Genomic DNA, 22284 nt, shown 5'->3' on the forward strand with positions numbered 1-22284 from the left:
GCCTTCTGTGCAATAATAAACTATATATACTTATTGAAGGAACACATCTTTTAGTCAGGGGAAATATTTCCTTTTGCCTTCCTTAACGAGCATGTATTCACAGGAAAAACCTTGTTAGTTTTGAGAGAAAGTTTCTTTCTAAAATGCTGTTAGTCTTTAAATTGAACAGTAACACTGTATGACAGGCATTCCATGCTCCTAATCAAGGATACGTGTTCAGAAAAAAGGACAAGAATAGGAACAATAAGATTCTGATCTGTTATTGTTCTTTGGAAGGGTCATGCTTGATTACAGGAAAGCATTGTCAAAGGATGTTTGACCAACTGTCTGTGTTACTATATAAAACCAATGTTTCTTTTATTGTTCTTGTTGCTGATTAACCCTCATCATTGACCTGGCTTGGGGTCTTCTCACGTCTTCTTCATTGTCAGGCTCAATTTTGGCAGACAGGGGCGTCTCACCTCAATATTGCGTGACATTGCTAAGGTGTTGCCAGGTGTGCCTGCCTTCGACTTTCACAGCAGATTTCACGGCAGACTAAGTGACAGCCTCCACAAGGTACTGCCATGTAAAGTTCCAGCACAGGATTTGTGCCAAGGAAATTAGGCTAAAGTTCTCAACACAATATCTGGATCAGCTTGTTCATTTGCTTCCTTCGTCTTCTTTGAGCCCCCCTGCCTTCTTTGCACCTGTTGGGACATAAAAGTAAGAGATTCCGTCAAATAATCATCAAATAATCATGCATTTCTTTCACTAAAAGCAGCAGCATTCTCTGCATCAGTTTGAGCTTTTGTGGGAGGAGCAAGGGGCATGTGCATTCGGCGTCCGGTCACCAGCTCATGAGGAGTCAGGTGATTGTCTGAACCGGGTTGATTGCATAATGTAAATAGGGCTAAAGGAAGGCAATGTAGCAAACATTTTTCTCTTTTAGTTTAGCAATTTTCTCCTTAGGATGCAATTGAGGTGGGGACAAATGCTATTTGCTTGTGCGTGGTAAGCAGATGAGAATGTATGCTTTATGCCCAAAATAACAGTTATGTTCTCAAATACCTAATTTACAAAATGTGGTTCAATGTCACACCTGAGCCCTTTGCACACTCCTCGCCTTTTTGAAATACCTCATGTACAAGGAATTTCACAGCACATATGCATTCTGGTTGTGTTCATGGACCTGCTTCGATCCATCGGGGAAAAAGGGCATACGATCAAAAGCACATATCTGTAGCCATTACAAATTTGGGGCATATCCACGTAGTCGATATGGACGTGCTGAAAGTGGTCCAGTAGGAGGGGTATTGCTCCTATCACTGTCTGCAGAGTATGCCCAGCCATACATTTCTGGCATTGTAAACAATCTATGATAAAGTTAGTAATGTGTTCTGCAAAATGGGGACAAACCAGTCCTCGGAAATCAGTGCTTCAATACACTATCTTGATGTGTATGCTGCATAGTGCAGTTGGTTCAGCGCTATTGTAAAGCAGCCCTAGGGGCATGACAGGCTTCACTGTGCTTTCCTGCCTCCACATTGCATCTGTGGGGGACAATGAGCACCCTCTTCTTATCCATAACTCTTGCTCTACTGGTGGGGACCTCCACTGCAATTCAGTAATTTGTGCTATGGGTAAAGCCTTCCTCCTCAGGTTGCGTGCACGTGCATATTTGTTCAGTGCAGTCGCAATGTCAGATATTTCCAGAAAATAGGCTGCTCTTTCTGCTTCTATATCAGCAGCCTTGTTTCAGCGAGAAATGAAATCTACATCTCTGCTGTGCACTGCGTACTCCACCATGGCGATGGCCGATGGAAGTTGAAATGCCTCTGTGAACCTGTCTAATAATGGGACATGCTGCACTGGTATGCTGGCTGCGTGCACAAAGTCCCTTCTTTTCCACTTTGACAGTCCTGAGTTTACTGTTGATGTCACATGGGCAGAGTCGGAATACACTTTTACTGCCTCATCTTCATGCGCTTCGAGTGTTAAAATCAGTGCTAGCAATTCTGCCACTTGTGCTGAGAAAAGGGCTGGCAATCTTGCACTTGTCACTGTCTCAAAGCTGTTTTATCCTGCCTTCACCACTGCTGTCCCACTGTGCCGTTCGCCAGTGTTCTGTTCTATTGATGATGGCCCACCAATGAAGAGAACTACCCCCCCCCCCTCCTAGGGCACTTTCCTTGATATAGGGTATTTCATCATAATATTCAGTGTAATTAGTGCAATCATGCACATAATCTCCCTTCTTCACTGGTTCTGCTATACACCTGGCTGGATTTACCACTCAGCACCTGACAATTTTAATCAATGGTTTTGATATAATTACTTTACCAGAGGCTTTCTCTGTGGTCAATGTACATTTGGACTTTTCAAGGATCGCAAATAAAGCATGTTCAACATAATGTAACTTTGCAGCCACAGTTAGGCTGGCAGACTTCTCAAATTCTTGCTCGCATCGGTAGTGACCTCTCGTCACTGGATCTAGCATCCCACTGTAGAATGCTAATGGTTTGTGTCCCATGGTAGTTTTCTGTGCAAGGGCAGCCGCCGTCACTACTCCATTTGAACGGGAAAATAAAACAAGTTCTTCATTATAATCCTAATAATTCCTAATACAGGTTCTGTGCTGATTGCTAGCTTCAATTCGTCAAAGGCATCTATCGTCTTGCCTGTCAGGGCTATGTCACCACTGTCTTTATGTGCTGCCTTAGGTCCTTTTAAAAGTGGCCTGACAAAAGTGCTGTAGTCAAAAACACATGCCCTGCAATAATTACAAAGACCTAGAAATTGCTGTAATTCCTTCACTGTCTCTGGCTTGTATGTCTTCATGATAGCTTTTGCTCTTCCTCCCTTCTTTTGATATTAGCTGGCCTACATATAGGACTTCTTCTTGGCAATATTGCATATTCTCTTCATCAACTTTGTACCCTTTCTCTGCAAATACTGTCAGTTGTACTGATTCTCTCCTGCACTCTTCTTCCATGATGCTACACACCAAGATCTTGCACACATATTGGATGGCTGAATTGTTAAGCTATACATTCCCTAACTCCATCTGCAACACTTGTTTAAATACCTAGGGTGACTCGCAGTAACCGTGGGTAACCGAGTATTTTTCAATTTAATTCCACGGTATGTGAACAAGGTCAAATACTGTGACTCTTCATGTAAGGGGTTTGAAAAGAAAGCATTTTTTAAATCAATCACTGTAAAATGTTTAGCTTTGGATGGTACGTTAGTTAATATTTTGGCTGGATTCAGAACCAATGAGATTTCTGCCTCAACAATTGTTTTCAGAAGACTTAAGTCCTGGATAAATCTCCATGAACCCCCATTCCCTTTTTGATCAGGTACATAGCCTTGTTGCATGGGGATTCTGAAGGCACTAGTATCCCTTGTCGCATCGAGGCGGCGATAGCTTCATAGATAGCCTCATCGGCTTTCTTTGACATGGAATATTGTCTTAGTCATGCTAAAATAGCTCCCTGCTTCAGTTTGATTTCAACTGCCCTCACCCCTTTCAGTAGACAGATGTCACATGGAATACTGGTCCACAATATGCTTGGTACATGTGCCAAATCTTCCCGGAGAAAGGGTTGTACTTTCTTCACTAGTGATATTCTTTGTGGTATCTTGCTTTTTTCAATTTCGAACTGATTTGTTAGACTTATATTAAAAATCACTTAGTCATCTGAGTCGTCATCTGTAAACAAGCTTTCATCTGTTAAATCAGTCAACCTATGTCCTTCGTCAAGAGCGACCACTGTTTTCAAGTTTACCCACTCATCATTAACTCCATGCAAAATTACTCTATCTTCCCTCACTATTGCTGCTTCCAACTCAACCATAATTATCTGTCCTTCCTCCACGTCCCTGGGTATTTCTGGCCGAAACAAAAATTCTGTAGTAACTGCAATAGTCTGTCCTGTATTCTTGGAAGCCATGCTAGCAATATGTGTACCCCTTAAAGGAATAATTCTGGGTTTAGTGCCACTCCTCTTTGGCCATAGAATGCTGTTATGAATTCTTGAGCATTCACATAATGGATCCCTGGGTTAGAACCTAATATTCCCCTGGTCTCTAAATGGTATCGTCATTGTTTGATTTACTCATCAAGTCGCTCCCTAATATATTAATTGGTGTCTTGCAGGAATATAATAATTACATAGACATGTTGTGTTCTCCTATGGTAATGCGTAATTCACCTGTAAAAGGAACCGTGGTTGTCACCCCACAAAATCCTTGTGCATTCATCGCAAAGCCTGACATAGTGAATTTCCCTTCTCTAACACAGGATTTAGTTGCCCCGTATCTACTAGGATGGAAAATGTTTTGTCACCTCTGGTCACCCAGACGCTCGGTTCCTCTTGTGGTTCTGGTGTAATCAATAGGATGGAACACATCAAGTCTTTCCGTAGGCTGACCTATGGCAGATACATGTGCAGTCTGGTGCCAGTGAAAGGATTCCCTCCCACTACTATCACATCCCCTATCCTAGGTGTAGGTGCCTGTGGCAAGATGTTTGTGTTCCACAATGTCACTGTGTTCTCTTGTGGTGGTTCCTGCATCTGCGTTGGTGCTTGCTGTATCTGCATTTGGGCTTGCTGTGTTTGGGGTGGCATCCCATGTGGTATCTGTTGTATTTGTGGTGCTTGTGCCTGATACTGCGTGTGATCTTGAGCATAATATTCAGGTGGCTCTTCGCTATATGGTGGGGGTATGTCATGCCCCCTCTTAAATCTGCTGCTTGCCAGTTCTGTTGCATCCCTCCCATGCTTCAGCATAAATGTGAAATGTGCCCCATCTTCCCACATGTCCAACACTGCTCGGGTGGTCCTCCAAATCTTGGTTGTTTCCCATTAAACCCTCCTCCTGCGGGAGCTTGAAATCCAAACCCTCGGCATCTTGGTGCAAACCCTCACCCTCGAGGAAAAAAATTATACTCTCCTCTTCCTGCAAAATTTCCGTTCTCTGCTGGCTGTAGCTGCTGTATATGATATGATATTTTATTTGTATCTCACTCATACACATGTGTTTCAAAACACGACGAGGCAAGGTCAGGGAACAAGGGTGGACAAAACAACGATCTTACTAGGCCCAGTGACATTGAGAACGAGCACGTGCACGGGAGAGAGAAGGGGGAAAGTACAAGGGAGAGGGGAGAAGTGGAAAGCAAGCGATAAAAACAACAACAAGTGATAAAAGCAACAACATCAGGTAGTGTAGCCAGCAAGGTGGCAAGTGCAAGGTTTAAAGCACAGACAAGGGGTGTCTGATGAGTGCACGTGAGGGAACTGTAGGGTTACAGATAAAGAACCAAGTGCAAGGGTTGCCGTTGGCAGTGCGGGTGAGTGGCTGGGTGGGCAGGGACGTGGGCCTGAAATCAGAGGGTGACCAGGTGTACGGTGCTGAAGCAGATCGATCAGCATGGGAGAGGAAGAGCGAAGGCAGAAGCAAAGAGGAAGGTCTTGAGGTGCTTCCTGATCCAGAGAAGTTTCAAAGTGGCAGGGAGGCTGTTCCAGAGGGAGGCCCCAGCCGAGGAAAGAGATCTACCCCCAACTCATTGCTTGGAGAAGAGACTGACCCTGAGGGAGTTGGAGATGGAGGAGCGAAGAGCTCGAGTGGGTAGGTATTTTTGGAGGGAGAACTGAAAGTATTGTGGACCCAGGCCCCAGAAAGCCTTGTGCACAATGCAGAGGCTCTTGAATTTAATCTGTGCAGCCACTGGGAGCCAATAAAGAGATTTCAGGGATAGAGCGATATGATCCCAGGGCTTGAGGCCAAGAACAACTCTTGCAGTCCTGTTCTGGATAAGTTGCAGAGGGTGGAGAGTAGAAGCAGGCAAATTTAGAAAGAGGCTGTTGCAGTAGTCCAGCCTAGAGAGAACCAGAACTCTAGAGTGAGATTCTGGGGGAAGGAAGGAAAAGAAGAATACCTCTGAGGAGGTGCAGTTGATAGTTTGACTTCTTCGAGACATCAGAGATGTGAGGGGAAAAGGAGAGTGTGGAGTCAAAGATGACCCAGAGGTTCTTAGCCTCACAGGTGGGAGCAGGAAGAGGGCCAAGGGAGGCCAGCCAGAGAGTGACAGGAAAGGAGGGTGCAGGTGTACCGATGAGGAGAATCTCTGTCTTACTGGCATTAAGGCAGAGATCATTGGCAGCACACCACTCATGGATGGCAGACAGACAGTCAGAGTTGATAGAAGGAGAGGGGGTGGTGGAGGGAAGCCTGAAAATTAGCTGAGTGTCATTTGCATAGCACTGAAAGTTGGAGCAGAGAGCAGCAATACAGTGGACAAGGGATGCCAGGTATTGGTTGAAAAACCAGGGAGAGTGGTTAGACCCCTGGGGAACACCATAGGTAGAGAGTGAGATAGAGGAAAGGAAGGACCCAAGTTGGACCTGGGAGGGTTTATCAGAGAAGAAAGAGTTCAGCCAGGCCAGGGCCTGATCAGTGATGCCCAGGTTATCACTGATATGGTTGAGCAGGATGGCATGGTTGACCGTGTCAAAGGCAGAAGAGAGATTGAGTACGATGAGGACAGAGGGGATGCTAGAGTTAAGGTTGGAGAGCAGGTGTTCACGGATGTTCGGGAGAGCAGTTTCCATGCTTCTGATGGTTCTAAGGCCAGGCTGATGGTCATGGAGACAACCAACAGAATTGGTGTGAAGAGCTGGGAGATGGCCATCTTTTCTAAGAGTTTGCCCGGAAAAGGAGTGATGGAGATCGGGCGATAGTTAGCCAGGCATGAGGGGTCAGCTGTGGGTTTCTTGAGAAGAGAGTGCACAAGAGAGAGCTTCAGAGGTGAGGGGAAGGCTCCAGATGCAAAGGAGAGGTTACAGAAGTCAGCCAGAGCCGAAGCAAGGGTGTCAATGTGGTCCTTTATGGTTTTAGACAAACAGGGAAGAACCTGTTTTGACGAGACTATCATAGATCGGACTTGTCTAGAAACCTCGTCGGGGAGAACAGAGGAAAGGGAGAGAAAGAGGGAGGGGTTGCAAGAAGGCCAGAGTTAGCAAATAGAGAAGGGGAAGAGTAGGAGAGGATGAAAGGGTGGACAGGGTGTCCTGGGTTTTAGAGATGAAATGAGAGGCAAGGGCCTGGGAGGCGAGAGGAGAGATAGAGACTGCAACAGGGTTGGCCAACTCCTTGCCGAATTGTGAGATGCCGATGCGGGCATGCAAGTGGGCTCTCTTCTTAGTTTGAACAAGGAGCCGGTATTGCCTTTGGAACAGGCAGCAGGCCAGTTTGTCAGAGGATGTTCAAGAAGCCAGCCATTTCCTCTCAGCCACCCTACGCTCATGTTTAATGGTTGCTAGTTTGAAGTCATGCCAAGAGTTGCACTTGGCTTTGGGCTTCAAGCAGATCCTCATGACAGGGGCAACAACATCAAGAGTATCAGAGATAGAAGAGCAGAGCATGGAAAGGGCTGTGTCAGGATGTGAGTCAGCCAGGGGAGGAGGAGGGGGAGAGAAAGTGGTGGCGAAAGCCTCAACTGACACCACGTTTCATGGGGAGGATGTCCGACAAGGTAGATGGCAGTGTTGGAGTTGGCTTGGCCTGAGGGGTAGAGAGGGAGAGATGGGAGGAGAGGAGGGAGTGATCACTCCAGGAAAGAGGAGTGGTCAGAGGAGACCAAAACATCCAGCGTGTGCAATGCAGAGTGAGGCAGGCCAGATTGGAGAATAGACAGAGAAAGAGAATTGCAGAGGTCACAACATAGTCCAGAGGGGGAACAGGGGGAATCCAGATGGATATTGAGGTCACAGAGAAGGAGGAGTTGAGTGGTTTAGGCCAGTAGGGAGGAGGAGAGGTCCACCCACTCAGAGAGGAAGGAGGTGATCTGACCAGGTGGCCAGGGGAGAGAGAGAGCCTGCAGACAAGGCATCCGAAGGAGGAGTAGGTCTGCATAGGAATGACAGAGGCAGGAATCCACTCCAGGAATATCAGGGCTATACCCCCTCCATTCAGGGTGGATCTGGGTGTGGAGAGGATCTTGCAGCCGTCAGGGAGGAGAGCGTCAAAGCTTGTGACAGAGCTGGCCATGAACCATGTCTCGGTGAGGCTGAGGACACCAAGGTCAAGTTCTTCCAGGAGGCGACAGATGTCAGACGAGTGTTTGACGGCTGAACAAACATTGAGAGTGGCAATATGGAAATGGTTGGCCATTCTTGAAGGACTTCCGGGGAGGGGTACTGAAGTATTGGCTCACACAGTATTGTAGATAAATTGGTTTATTTAAGATCCATAGATAAACCCACCGGCTCCACCACAGCTAACAGTTCCTCTCTCAGTTCACTCAGATCAGCAGCCTTTCTCCTGGGTTCCACATTCTATATTCCCTCTTCTATTACATCACTGTCCCACAATTACATATAAGTTGTTAAATAAATGCATGTTCATGTACTAAGATATTACACACCTCCCTTTCTTACACAACTTTCTTTTTTTTAACGCTTCAATTAATGAACAATAAAACATAGAATCAAAATAAAATTACTTTACACTCTTCCTATTTCAATGTAGGTTTACATACAATAACAGTATTGATACAAACATTAATTACACTCCTACTTCACATAGTCTTGCAAATACACAGGTCTCCTGCTGACCCGTTTAGAGTGTGTATTGTGTTCATCACCACAACTTGTCCTGCCACTTTCCTCTTTAGAATTTCCCACACAACTTTTCCTAACATTACCCACACTCCTTTTTTCCTTTAAACACTTGCACACATTTGTTTACATTCCAGCCCCCTCCATCTGAAACTTTCACTGCTCCATGGAATCTTTCCACAACTTTTGTCACAGGTGACGATTTCACCAAATTACCCATGGAAGGCAGTTTTATTCTCACTAAATCACCTACCTTCACTTCACAAACTTTCACCGCTTTTCTCATATCATAGCGTTCCTTGTTGGCTAATTGCTTATTCATAATCTTCCTTTCAATACCCTTGAAATCAAGCTCCTTTTTGTACTCTCATGGTGGACACATCCTTGCATTGGGCTTTCTACCTCTAAGCCTCTCAAACGGGGATATCCCTGTAGTAGTATGATGTGTGAATCTGTGTACAACTATAGTGTCTTCGTCTACTTTCTTCTAATCTGTTTTATCCTTCAAGGCACACCTAATACTATTTTTGCTGACCTTATTGAACCTTTCAACAATTCCGTTTGTTTGTGGATGATAAATGGAACTGGTTCTGTGCTCAACCCCATTTTCGTTTAAAAAGTGTGTCATTTCTTGTGATATCAATTGTACCCCATTATCCGTAACGATGGTAGTGGGATACCCTCCCCTCTTGAATATGTCATTTAAAAATATAATGATATCTCTGGAGAAGATATTTATTACCCATTTCACTTCCACCCACCTGAAAAGCATATCAATTAAAACAATGCAATATTTCAAGTTACCGTTGCTCCTTACTGGTCTCACAATGTCCAGACCCACCCTCTTCCACAGTATGGTAGGTACAGACATTAATGTCATGGGCTCCTGCCTAGTAATGTATCCCTTTGCAGAATCATCACATGCACAGCACTCTCTGATTGCTCTTTCTATTTCAATGTCCATGCCAGGCCACCAATAGTCTTGTCTTACCAACTGTTTCGTTTTTGTCATACCCTGATGCCCTTTGTGTGCTATCTCCAAAATTTTACATCTCACACGTGTGGATGGAAACAGTTTGTCACCTCTCATTACAAATTTGTCATAAATACCCTTTCCTGACTGCACTACTCTTGACTCCCTCACAAATGCATTTTTTTAAATTTGCATAAAACTTCATCTGATTACATTGCCTTTTCCCACTTATCTTTAGATACCACTTCTTGAGTCACGTTAAGTACTTCTTCATCATCATTATCACATTCATCAGCATCTATATAATTTGTATTTGTTAACCTAGATAGACAATCTGCACACTTATTTTTAACTCCAAGAAGATATTCAACATCCCAATTGTATTCCTGCAAATTTGTGACCCATTTCCTAATCCTGGCCGACACTTTATCTAAACCTTTGATTGTTAAAATTTCTTTTAGCGGTTTGTGATCTGTCCGCACCACAAATTTGGTGCCCTACAAAAAGGATCTAAATTTTTCAATGGACCATTTTATAGCTAGTAACTCCTTTTCTATTGTAGAATAATTGCATTCTGCCGGTTTGAGTACTCTGGAAGCAAAACAAATGGGATGTTCACTTCCCCCTTCAACGTTTGATAATACTACACCTAAACCTTGATTGCTTGCATCAGTGGTGAGAATGCTACCTTTATTGGGATGGAAAGACTTCAAAGTGGGTGCAGCATTGAGATCCTTCTTGATATTTTTGAATTCCAACTCACATTCTTCATCCCATACAAACTTTACATTATTTTTTGCTAACTTCCTCATATTGAAACTCTTTCTAGCTAAGTCTGGAATTAATTTGGCATAATATTCTGCCATTCCTAAAAATGATATGACTTTATCTTTTGTGTCTGGACTGGGAAAACCTACGATAGTATTCATCAAATCTTGTTTGGGCTTTATGCCTGTCTCAGAAATTTCATGACCCAAATATTGTATCTGTGATTTGTTGAATTTGCATTTCTCCTTACTGAGCGTTAGACCAGCTTCTCAAAAAATATTTAACACTTTGTACATTCTATCATCATGTTCCTTTTTGTCTTTCCCATAAACTAAAATATCATCCTGAAAGCATAGGACACCTTTCATATGATGAAATAAATTGTACATTATACATTGAAACACTGCGGCTGCAGAGATTAACCCAAAGGGCATCCTCCTACATTGAAACAAACCTTCACTTGTAATAAAAGCTGTTACATTCTTAGACTTAGGGTGCAACACAATTTGATGATCCGCAGACTTGAGGTCAAGCGTGCTCATGACCTTTGGATCCCTAATTAAACCCAACATTTCTTCTATATTTGGCAAAGGATGTCTATCAGGAATTATGCATTTATTTACTGACCTAAAATCAATACAAAGCCTAAGTGTTCCCATTAGGTTTATGGACTACAACCAGAGGCGACACCCATTCAGAAGATTCAACGATCTCAATAACACCTTGCTCTACCATCTTTTCCAATTCCTCTTTTACAGCACTCCTGATAGCCATTGTGTGATGAACGTATTATGCAAGGGGACCTTAGCAGTAGCAGCTTGTCCAGAAGTGGGAGGGGTTGAAGCTACTAGAGCAGTACATAGAGTAAATGATTGACAGCCTGCTATGCCAATAGGACTGGGCTGTAGAGGTAAGGACCTTTATTCTAATCTATTCTGTGTTCTGTGGTTGTTGCCAGGAGACGGACGAGTAAGGCAGTGAAAGTGTCCGTTACGAGTGGGCATATTAAAAATGGACACAAAAGAAGATATATGTTAAGTTAAAACAACAACGTTGCGCTGTTGCGCTTGAAGAAGAGTGTTGTTCTTGTTTGAAAGGTTTGTGATGTTTAAGCGGCTCAGCCAAAGACAGGACTGTTACGGCTTTAATACGAGCAGCCCTTAGACCACGGCTCCGAAGTTCTGATGCACCGAGGGAGTGTGTTTGTTTACCCTACGGTATGGAAAACAACTTCGATCAGCTGGGAGTCTGCTGAAACCACATGTCATCCAATCGGGGCGTTTTCGACGCCCATAAGGGGAAGACCGAAGGCCACAACCTGAAGTTGAATGAGGTCAGAGAAAACCAATTAGAAACAGGCAACACCTACAAAGGGGAGGGGCCGTGAGGGAAAACACGCTCTCCGCGGCGTTCCTAGCTCATCTCATAAATGCTGTAACATTTGAACTTGAATAAACAGCTGTGCTAAGAGATAAATAAAGTGAGTTAACGAATGGGTGGAACAAAAGTCGCACTACAAAAAATTGAAGGGAATCGGCAAAAGAACTAACGTGCCCTGAGAAGTGTTGGGTTATCAATACTTTGAAAGTACCTGAAGAAGAACATTTGTAATAAGAGGTACTTGAAGAGAATTGAAACAAGAAAACTATACAGAAAGGTCACGAGACCATTTATAGAGTGTTTTAAACAAAGAAAGGAAGTGTTTGAGAGGAATAGACTATGCTTTAAAGTAAGGGCGGAAAAGACTAGGAAGACTAATCTGAAAACATAAACTCACTGCAGTACTTACCACAGCCAAGGCAGAGACTTCTCTGGGGTCCTGTGATCACTCTAACAGCACGTATCTTTTTTAAAGAAAGAAATAAACAATGTTAATAAAGCTTATATGTTGAAAAGCTACTTCTGGCTCTGTGTTATACTCTTATCCTACTCAACTGAGACTCTTACACATTGGCACTGGTCTTACTTTATGTACAACAGGAACAGCATTGCATTTCATTCTTATTTCATGTCTCAAGTTTCTTAAACTTCCCAGTTCTTCCCTGAATACTGGATGATGTTCAAGATGTTCAAATTGTACCTGTTGCTCTATAGCATACACCATTTCATCTGCACTGGGGTCTAGTTTTATTTTTAATCTCCTCTGATGGGACCAGCTCAACAAAGGATGAAGACCCCTTTTTGACATGTATACTTTTCCCTTTGCTGTTCTGTCTTTAAATTTCATGGTCGACCAAAACCAGCCTTCTAATTCAATTCGTTTACCCCCATAGGCAACCAGCTTCACATCAATATCTGTTAATGCGCTCATGATGACTAATTAGCTCATGATATTTATCCCAATGATCCTTGACAGCTTTTGGTCAGCATTATAAGAATCCCTTGTACAGAGTTTTTATGAAAAGTAAATGCACATGTGATGTCATCAGTGATGTCATCAATGACATTTGTGATGTCATCTTTGATGTCCTGGGTGTTAGTGTTAGCAGTGCACGGTGGCGCGAGTTATGGTTGCTTATGTTACCATAACTGCCGAATTTCAGGGGGTTTTCGGTTTTACTTTGAACCATAACGTCCCTTTAACAACGTTTTTTCACTGAATTTCATAGGTTTTTAGTAGCGCAACTTAACCATAACGTCCCTTTAACAACGTTTTTTCACTGAATTTCATAGGTTTTTAGTAGCACAACTTAACCATAATATCCCTGACTTCATATACATGTAACATAGAACATACTAACCCCCTCGTAGTGATTTTCATGTCCGCGGACTACTGCCATGTCCGCGGACATATCGAAAATCTGAGCATGGTGAATGTAAATTTAAATAGTGTGCCCCATTTCCCCTTTGAAGTTGGCTCTGAAAAGAGCCGTTTTTTTTTTTTTTACAGATGCTTGACAGACACCTGTTATTTTGTATTTTTTTTTCTTGTTTTTTTTTCTTACTTTACTCCTAAAATCTTCACATAACCTTCTCCATAGCAACCCTTACATTCCAAAATAGAAAGGCATTTCCCGTAAAAGATAAAGAAATGCCATCTTCTTTAAAATTAACAGCATTACTGGCATCAATATTCTTATTATTACAGAAGAACATACCAGCTCTAAGCATGAAGGCACACATGCCTCGGTTGATGACACACCTAGCAATGTTTTCCTGAGGACAAAAAACTGAACTATTGTCCCATATTGCCCTAGGTAGTAATCCAGAAAAAATTACTTTCGCATTTGGAAGGATCTTCATTACGGCTTGAACCAAGCGTTCCAAATCAGCCAACAAAGTAGGGGCACTGACGTTGCCCATATGGAAAGCACCATAGTGCAAAACTACCACATGCGGACTGTTCATCGTAGCCATATCCTCACAAACTTGTACAATTCCCTGTACATTGCAATCAGGCACAGTGCTCCACACCACCTCCACTCCTTTCACATCAAAGTTCTTTGCAACATGCCTGCATTGAGCGTACTGTTGTAAACCATACACAAACATATCTGCAAGCACCAACACCCTGACTTTCTCTACTTCTGCCATCTTCACCACACACAGTATCTTATAACACAAATCCACAACCTCGACATCTGATTGGCTGATCCGTACAGTCTTCTTTCCATGTTGGATTTCCTGGAAAAACCCGGATGTAGCACGCCCCGTCCACGAACAGCTGCGGTGTCCGCGGACGGTGTCCACTTTATGTCAGGGTGCAGGCATTGGGATTGTGTAGAGGGGAGCCTGGATTGAGTTGTGGATGTGGTCCACACATGGGCAAACACAAAAAAAACCAGCGCAAACGGATATTGCCTTATAGAAGGCTTCTGTGCCCTCTTTGCAGGAACAAAGGCCTACAAACTCCACTTTCTAGCAGGCCCTGGGCCGGAAACTACAAAACCCCACCCATGTTGGGTGGAGCACATATGCGCATGCGCGCGCGCACGTTAGCACGGGGCTTGTGCTTGAACTCCCGAACGAAGAGGACGTGTTTCTTGCAGCTCCGAGGAAGGGGACACACGCGAGGGGCCACGCCCCAGCCAGCCATCACCCGGGCCCCTCAAACGCCTGAGATAAGTACAGCAAGCACAGGGGAGCAGCTGCAGCACATGCTGGGAAAACCGCGCTTGGGCAGCAAAGCCGCGTTCAGGGGCGAACAGTCAGGAATCTCTCACGCGAAGCGGGGCACACGCAAGGGGGCACCGCCCAGACTCATCAGTCCCCTTGTTCGGCAAAAGATAATTCCAGCATTAATCCAAAGCTAAGACCCGCGCAAGACTCGCACCGAAGCACAGCGATCCCACGAGCAGTGCATATTATTTGCATGCATAATTAGCCATGTGCACTAGCTAAGGGCACCGCAACTGGGAACACAGCGGCGTGGCTTGTACTGAAGTCGCACTGCGCCATGTGCGGCTAGCGGCACGTTTATTATTTACTCTACGTGTGCATATTAACACGTGGATCAGCGTAAACTGCGGGGCCACGTGCGGCCTAAACCGCATATCAGGGTGAAACCCACTCAAGGGGGCATACGAGTTAGAACGTGGCAACTTGGATATGAGTGGGGGTGCATGAAGGAATGTCGTTGACCCACTGATGCATCTGTTGTGTGTGTGAGGAAACACTCACAAGGTAGTAACTCATAACTCTCTTTGCAGCATTTATCTGCTCCGGAGACCGGACCTGAGAGTGCGCAGGCAGGAGGCCAGCACTCAAAAACAGAGATAAGTCCTTTTGCTCTAATTGCCTCATTGATGACAGTCTGTAATGTGGGCATGTAATGTATATGCAGGTTTGGGTATGCTTGTTTAATTGTTAGTTTGTATCTACCCTGTCACCCCCAGTCCTGTCCACCTTCCCTCTCCTAACCCTTGTTCCGGTTATCCTGAAAACCAGTTCCTGTCCAACCATCGATTCCCTAACCCTCTTTCCCCGCCGGGATCTCGGAGGTCTGTGTAAGCTGTGACTTGCAGGCACCCAGACCACGGAGGGGGTGGTTGGTTCGTACCACTCCTGCGCTTGAAGGTTGGAGCCTGACAGAAGCACAAGCCCAAGTGTAACAGGCGACCGAGTGGTGCGAACCAGCCTGTCATGGAGGAGTTTACCAAGGTCTTGCAGGGCCTCCAGGCTGAGCTTGCTGCCACCAGACAGGATTACGCTGTGTTAGCTACGCAAGTGCGCAGTTTAGCTGCACAAACAGCCCCCCTCCCTACAGAGCCTACGCTCCCTATGCCCGTACAAGTCCAGGTTACTCCTGAACCTGTAGTACCCTTAGCTCCACCTGAGAGGTATGCAGGAGACCCCCAGAAATACCAGACCTTCATGACCCAATGCCAGCTGCACTTCCTTACGAAACCAGCAGCCTTTCGAACCATTCAAGCCCGGACCGCTTTCGTAATTTCTTATCTAACTGGGGACGCTGCAGCTTGGGCAAACCCTTTAGTGCATAGGGATGATGGAGTGTTGTACGACTGGGATGAATTCCAGCTGGAGTTCGGCAAGATCTTCAACCGGAAGGCAGCCGCCACGTGTAGGGACAGAGAATTGCTTACCTTACGTCAAGGTAGCAAGGAACTGGTGACTTATGTCACACAGTTTATTAGGTTGGTCGCTGAAGCTGAGTGGCCAAGAGAAAAGCAAATGTCTCTCTTTTACCTAGGGTTACGTGATGAATTAAAAGATCTCATAGCCCAGGTAGATCCACAGCCCCAGGATTGTCCGTCAATGATTGATCTAGCATTAAGTCTGGATCATAGGCAAGCTGAACATCGCGGAGACAAGAAGCAAGGGGACCCGCGTCCCATAGCTAGGTTGGACCGTTTTGGGACTTCCCGTCCTCCCACATCATCTGTGGAGAGAGTGACAGGAGACGAGCCAATGCAGATAGGAGCTCTTCGCGGTCCTCTCACCAAACAGGAGAGGGAGCGTAGACGCAAGGAAGGACTATGTCTGTGCTGTGGTACCCCGGGGCACTTTGTAAAAGAGTGCCCTAATAAACCTAAGCCGCAGGGAAACGCCTTGGCTCGGCAGTAGTAGGGGTGATACATTGGAGCCAGGTTGTGGAGATTGCCCCAGCAGTTGGTTTCAGCAATTATGCTCTGCATGTCACGTTGTCTGGTGTGTTAGGTTTCCTGGACCAGGAGGTTACGGTTACATTGTTTTTGGATTCAGGAGCCACCAGCAATTTCGTTGATATCGCGTATGCTAACAAGCTGGGGCTACCTTTGTGTAGAAAATCTACTCCGGAATCCGTCAAGACGGTCGATGGTACCGCATTATGTTCTGGACCCGTCATCCAAAGCACACAAGTAGTAACTTTGCGTTGTCAGCACAATCATCTGGAAGACATCCAATTTGATTTGATTGCAGCACCACAATTCGGGATTATTTTGGGCCTTCCTTGGTTTTACAAACACAATCCCAAGATAGTGTGGTCAGAAAACAAGGTGAGCTTTTCGTCAGAATTCTGCCTCGCACAGTGCTTACAATCCGAAAAGAAACCATGTATAGCCTCAATGGAACCCTCAGACATGAGTGCCTTACCCGCCGAGTACGCGGAATATGCCGATGTGTTTAGTAAATAAGCGGCGGAAACCCTGCCACCTCATCGGCCATTTGATTGCCGAATTGACCTAGAGCCAGGAGCACTCTTACCCTGCAGTAGGGTATATGCACTCACGGAAGATGAGACAAAACATCTAAAGGAATACATAGACACTAACCTACGAAGCGGGTTTATTAGACACTCTAATTCTCCAGTCTCCTCGCCATTATTCTTCATACCGAAGAAGACCGGAGACTTAAGAACATGCATCGATTATCGCGGAATCAATCGTATCACCATCAAAAATCGGTATACATTACCGTTAATTCCAGTCTTACTGGATCAAGTGTGGAAGGCGACCATATACACTAAACTAGATCTTCGAGGGGCATATCACCTGGTACGAGTGCGGGCTGGGGACGAATGCAAAACAGCGTTCCGGACTAAGTTTGGCCTGTACGAGTATCAGGTGATGCCATTCGGCCTGTGCAACGCCCCAGCTGCCTTCCAACATTTCCTGGATGAAGTGCTACGTGAATTTCTAGATATCTTTGCGGTGGTATACATCGATGATATCTTAATTTACTCACAAGACAAACACGAACATGTCAAACATGTCAAGGCAGTACTCCAACGTTTACGAGAACATGGTTTGTTCGCTAAACTGGAGAAGTGTGAATTTCACTGTTCTAGGGTGGAATTTCTCGGGTATTTTTTGACCCCGTCTGGGGTACAAATGGATCAACGTAAAGTACAAGCAATCTTAGACTGGCCAGCAGCGAAATCAGTGAAGGAAGTGCAATCCTTCCTAGGTTTCGCTAACTTCTACCGACGGTTTATCCGAAATTTCTCGGAATTGGTGACCCCCATTACTTCCTTACTAAAAAAAGGACGTTCTTATGTTTGGAACAAAGCCGCAGAACTAGGTTTTCAACAGTTGAAAAAGGCTTTCACGTCTGCCCCGGTGCTAAAGCATCCTGATCTAGCTCAGCCCTTCGTGGTCGAGACAGATGCCTCCAGCTATGCCATCGGTGCAGTTCTTTCACAACGAGAAGTGCAGACGGGAATGCTCCATCCTGTTGCTTACTATTCCCGCAAATTACTCCCTGCCGAAGCTAATTATACCATAGCTGATCGGGAATTGTTAGCAGTAAAGGCGGCCTTTGAGGAATGGAGACATTACCTCATGGGGGCTCATCATACCGTGACTGTGATTACCGATCATCGGAATCTACAGTTCATCAAAACAGCTAAGACACTTAGTCCACGCCAACTATGTTGGGCATTATTCTTCGCTGATTATGATTTTCTTATTAGTTATCGGCCTGGAGCTGATAACAAAAAAGCGTATATCTTGTCGCGATACCCTGATTCGGACGATAAGGAATGTATTGAAAATCGCCCTATTGTGCCTCCTCCGCGAATTATCGTGGTAGTCGGACGGCCTAACATATTCGAAGATGTGCAAACAGCCATGACTACACAAGAGTTGCAAGATTGGTGTGGGAAGGGTTTACATCATTCTCTGGTGAATGGACTTCCCTACTATGCTAAAGCATTATACCTGCCCACAGAAGAGCTCAGAAAGGAGGTTATGCAATGGTGCCATGATGCCACTACCGCGGGTCATCCAGGTGTAGCCAAAACCCAACGGAACGTGGCTCTGCATTTTTGGTGGCCTACACTGCTACGGGATGTGCGCAAATACGTGACAGAATGCGACGTTTGTGGAAAACAGAAGTCCAGCCATCAAAAACCGGCGGGATTACTACAACCCTTACCAACTCCCGTTACCCCGTGGCACACTGTTACCATGGACTTAATTGTGGACTTACCACCTGTCCAAAAATACACTTCCATTTTGGTAGTGGTTGATTCGCTCACAAAAATGGGTCATTTTATTCCATGTAAAGGGGTACCCACAGCTGGGAAGTTAGCGGAACTGTTCTTACAAAACGTTGTGCGACTGCATGGACTTCCAACACGAGTAATTACTGATCGTGGTCCACAGTTCACCTCCCGCTTCTGGCGCGCCTTTTGCCAGTTAATCGGTATGGAAGTAAGTTTGTCCTCGGGATACCACCCACAAACCGATGGACAAACCGAGAGGTTAAACCAGGGCCTGGAGCAGTACTTACGCTGCTACACTGCAGACACTGAAACTTCGTGGGTCCAGTATGTATGGTTGGCAGAAATAGCGTACAACAATGCTCTCCATCGTTCCACGAAACATACCCCATTCTTCGGGGTTTATGGTTTCCACCCTAGGGTTTTGCCCACAGCTCCCAGCCCATCCCTAGATGATATACCCACACTCAGGGGGCATCATGTTTATGCACAACAAGTCTGGTCTAGTATACAAAAATATTTAGATGCTGCAAAACAGTCATACAAACATTACGCCGATTTGAAAAGGAGACAAAGCCCTCCATATAAACAAGCAGACCGCGTTTGGCTATCCACACGCAATATTAAAATGTCCGACCCACGTAAGTTGCAACCGCAATATCTGGGTCCCTTTACCATCTCTGCAGTGATTAATCCGGTGGCAGTAAAGCTGGCCTTGCCAAAACAAATGAAGATCCACCCCACCTTTCATGTATCCCTGTTGAAACCTGCACCCTCCACTGTCCCTACTAAGAAACCACCTTCAATATTAGTCCAGGGACACCCTGAATATGAGGTTAGGGCAATCCTGAATTCTCAGCACCGAAAAAATGGTTTGTATTACTTTATTGATTGGGTGGGATATGGCCCGGAGGACCGGTCTTGGGAGCCGGCCTGCAATGTGCATGCGCCCAGGTTGATTAGAGCGTTTCATCGAGATTACCCAGGGAAACCCAAACCCAGAGCCTTCTGTGCGGGGGGGAGTACTGTCGGGGTGCAGGCATTGGGATTGTGTAGAGGGGAGCCTGGAGTGAGTTGTGGATGTGGTCCACACATGGGCAACCACAAAAAACCCCAGCGCAAACGGATATTGCCTTATAGAAGGCTTCTGTGCCCTCTTTGCAGGAACAAAGGCCTACAAACTCCACTTCCCAGAAGGCCCTGGGCCAGAAACTACAAAACCCCACCCACGTTGGGTGGAGCACATCCGCGCATGCGCGCGCGCACGTTAGCACGGGGCTTGTGCTTGAACTCCCGAACGAAGAGGACGTGTTTCTTGCAGCTCCGAGGAAGGGGACACACGCGAGGGGCCACGCCCCAGCCAGCCATCATCCGGGCCTCTCACACGCCTGAGATAAGTACAGCAAGCGCAGGGGAGCAGCTGCAGCACATGCTGGGAAAACCGCGCTTGGGCAGCAAAGCCGTGTTCAGGGGCGAACAGTCAGGAATCTCTCACGCAAAGCGGGGCACACGCAAGGGGGCACCGCCCAGACTCATCAGTCCCCTTGTTCGGCAAAAGATAAGTCCAGCATTAATCCAAAGCTAAGACCCGCGCAAGACTCGCACCGAAGCGCAGCGATCCCACGAGCAGTGCATATTATTTGCATGCATAATTAGCCATGTGCACTAGCTGAGGGCACCGCAACTGGGAACACAGCGGCGTGGCTTGTACTGAAGTCGCACTGCGCCACGTGCGGCTAGCGGCATGTTTATTATTTACTCTACGTGTGCATATTAACACGTGGATCAGCGTGAACTGCGGGGCCACGTGCGGCCTAAACCGCATATCAGGGTGAAACCCACTCAAGGAGGCATACGAGTTAGAACGTGGCAACTTGGATATGAGTGGGGGTGCATGAAGGAATGTCGTTGACCCACTGATGCATCTGTTGTGTGTGTGAGGAAACACTCACAAGGTAGTAACTCATAACTCCAATTGCAGCATTTTTCTGCTCTGGAGACCGGACCTGAGAGTGCGCAGGCAGGACGCCAGCACTCAAAAACAGAGATAAGTCCTTTTGCTCTAATTGCCTTATTGATGACAGTCTGTAATGTGGGCATGTAATGTATATGCAGGTTTGGGTATGCTTGTTTAATTGTTAGTTTGTATCTATCCTGTCACCCTCAGTCCTGTCCACCTTCCCTTTCCTAACCCTTGTTCCGGTTATCCTGAAAACCAGTTCCTGTCCAACCATCGATTCCCTAACCTTCTTTCCCCGCCGGGGTCTCGGAGGTCTGTGTAAGCTGTGACTTGCAGGCACCCAGACCGCGGAGGGGGTGGTTGGTTCGCACCACTCCTGCGCTTGAAGGTTGGAGCCTGACACTTTACTCTCTGTGCTATTCCCTCATTGCATACAGCTAAGCAATCACACAATACAAATAACGTCCTCAGAACACCCCCATTTTGTGAATTTTCGAACATTTCAGGACAATTATCATTTCATTATTCAACATATTAACATTACAAATATTATACTTTCATCATCAATGCTATGTTTCTCCATTAGTAGCTCAGTATACTAGATAGAATCCCATAAAACAATGCTATTTATATCAATGCATCGTTCAAAGCACTAATAACGGTATGATATTTATTGCAATATCCTTGACACTTTTTTCGCAGCATTATAATAAAAATCCCTAGTACACAAATTCCATGAAAAGTACATACACATGTGATGTCATCAGTGATTTCATCAATGACATTTGCAATGTCATCTTTGATGTCCTGGGTGTTAGTTTTAGCAGTGCACGGTGGTGGCGCGAGATATTTTTCATAGCTTACCTTAACTTGCGATTTTCAGGGGTCTTTCGGCTGTACTTAGTTTAGTTTTATTATTTGTATAGCGAGCCATACCCTGGAGTATCAGGGCGCAAACAGACAAGGATATGCACAACTTAGTTACAGGTACATAGAAATCAGATGGAGGTACAGAGATGCGCTGAGCTTGGTTACAGATATGCTCGGCTAATTGCAATATGTTCACGTAATATATAGTTATATACAGTAATGTACAATGTGACAAGTGGGCTACTTAGCTGTCGTTCGCTCTCAGCCACCTAGTGAGGTTTTGTCTAAATTTTGCAAAAGGCTGAGGTTCTCTGACGTCATGGGGGAGGGAGTTCCATAACTGCGCAGCCTTAACCGGGAAGCTATTTCCTCCTATAGTGGCAAGTTTGAAGCGCGGGACTTGGAGGCAGTTTGCGTTGGCTATTCTGGTAGGTCTGGAAGAAGTCCTTTTACGTAATCTATCCATGAGGTAAGGTGGAGCTTTGTTGTTGATACATTTGTGGGTGAGGGAAGCGATTTTGAGATGAATTTTGTCTACGGTGGCGAGCCATTTGTATTCTCTTCTTGTAGACGATATATGCTCGTTTCTATTCATCTTGAGTGCTGCTCTCAAAGCATTGTTCTGGAGCACTTGAATTTTGTGGATGGTCTGTTTATTAGCTTCAATGTAAAGTCCATTACAATAGTCTAATTTGGATAGTATCAAGGCTCTGGCAAGTGTAAT

The 22284-nt window shown here is 45.4% G+C and overlaps 1 long non-coding RNA gene across 1 annotated transcript in view; it reads right to left on the reverse strand.

Annotated features, from left to right (window-relative positions):
• Positions 1–244: 244 nt before the first annotated feature.
• LOC138545634 (uncharacterized) overlaps positions 245–22284 on the reverse strand; it is a 68154-nt gene continuing 46114 nt past the window's right edge. Inside the window, exons 3-4 of the long non-coding RNA XR_011290840.1 lie at positions 12137–12191; positions 245–689 (exon numbers count right to left, since the gene is read on the reverse strand). This is a non-coding gene — a long non-coding RNA (uncharacterized lncRNA). The remainder of the gene's footprint in view (positions 690–12136; positions 12192–22284) is intronic.

Source organism: Ambystoma mexicanum, chromosome 1q (genome assembly GCF_040938575.1).
Source record: "Ambystoma mexicanum isolate Mex_15411 chromosome 1q, UKY_AmexF1_1, whole genome shotgun sequence".
Classification (NCBI taxonomy): domain Eukaryota; kingdom Metazoa; phylum Chordata; class Amphibia; order Caudata; family Ambystomatidae; genus Ambystoma; species Ambystoma mexicanum.